The following is a 1688-nucleotide window of genomic DNA, read 5'->3' on the forward strand; positions in this document are numbered from 1 at the left end:
TTTTTTTTTTAAGAGAGTGTTGCTGGGCTGAGTCAAAGTTCTTTCCTGTAGCCTCAGACATGATCCTAGGCTTTGTATTCTTGAGTCTATGTGTGGTGTTACAATTATTGATTTGTAGTTTTTGAACCATCCTTGGATCCCTGGAATGGAGGCAAGCTGGCCATGGTTAGTAATCTTTTTATGATGTGCTGTTTAATTTAGCTTGCCAGTATTTTATTGAGAAATACTGGGTTTTTTGGATCTATGATCATCAGTTTATTATTTTCTTTCTCAATTGTGCCACTATCTACTTTTCTTATGAGAGTAACACCTTCAGATTTGGGTAACATTTCTTCCCATTCTATTTTTCACATAGTTTCAAGAGCATTGGTGTTAGTCAATCTTTGATGTTCCAGAGAACACAGCAGTATGTCCATCTGGACCCAAGCTTTAGTTAAAGACACTTTTCATTATTATGCTAGTTCCATTGCCTGATCAGGGTCTGTTGCTTTTGTTTATACCCTTTTGTATTGGCAGTACTCTGCGCAACATGACTTGAGGTGGGAATAACTGTGTCTGGCTAGTGTAAACATATTTCAACAAGGAAAATAGGGAAAAATAAACTTGGTATGTCCTGGTTGTTTGATTGTTCATATACCATTGCACCATGTGTCCTGATTTTTAGTTGGATTGCATTTGGGCCAATTCTCATTTACCTCATAGTGAAGTGTGATAACTTCTAAACTTTCCTGAAGCATTCATAAAAATACAGTCTGGTATTCATGTTGTTGTGCTTTCCTCAGACATAATTTTCTTGAAGCATGTTTTCATTTGCTGTCCTCCCTACCATGTGTTCCTGTAGAAAGTTACCCATTTACAATATACTCCCAGAAATGGTTACATCAAAGAGAACTTTTAGGAGAAGGCACTGATTTACTAACCATATCCAGGAATCAAGGTTGTGCAAGAGATGAACTCAGCAGCTTATTTTGCAAAATGCAAGAGAAATTGATTTTATTTAGAAGTGCTCAAAGTATAAATATGTGTAAAATTTTACATGATAAATTTGTATGCAAACAGAATTCTAATAATTATATTACTTAATATAATACTATTCTCTTTTCAGCAGAGATTACTAAACACTAAGACGTGGCATTTGAAAGTATCATGAAGTAGTAAGTGGGATAAAAACAGAAAACCAGAAGTGTAAAAGATGGCAATAAGGAGCTGGCAGAATCCATTGTTCCATGACAACAGTAATTCCCTTAACATTAGCTGGATTTCCGATAAAATTCAGTCCCTGGAACTGAGTGCTCTCCTCCTGAATCAGGCTCACCATTTTTGAGCGATAATGCTGTCTCCAAATTTTCCACTGTGAAGTCTGTCCTCTCATTAACTACTTAAGTCTACACCAGAATCTTTTCCAGTGTGGCTACAGAAGGAACATCTCTAGTATTCTATTTTCTAATACCCAGTTTGTTGATGGACAGCATGATTTTATGAACCATTGCTCCAAAGCCTTTGGAAGAGGACATGAGATTTGCACCAAACACCAACCTCATTTCTTCTGCTTGGTTCTATAAAACTGGGTATTTTGATAGTAAATAACCTGGAAGCATAAAATGAAGATTATTTTATTCAACTTCCTTGGGATCCCTTCATATTCCACAGAGCTAACTGAATGATACCTCATGAGTCAGATTCAGCCG

The sequence above is a fragment of the Mastomys coucha genome, unplaced genomic scaffold (genome assembly GCF_008632895.1).
Source record: "Mastomys coucha isolate ucsf_1 unplaced genomic scaffold, UCSF_Mcou_1 pScaffold16, whole genome shotgun sequence".
Lineage (NCBI taxonomy): Eukaryota > Metazoa > Chordata > Mammalia > Rodentia > Muridae > Mastomys > Mastomys coucha.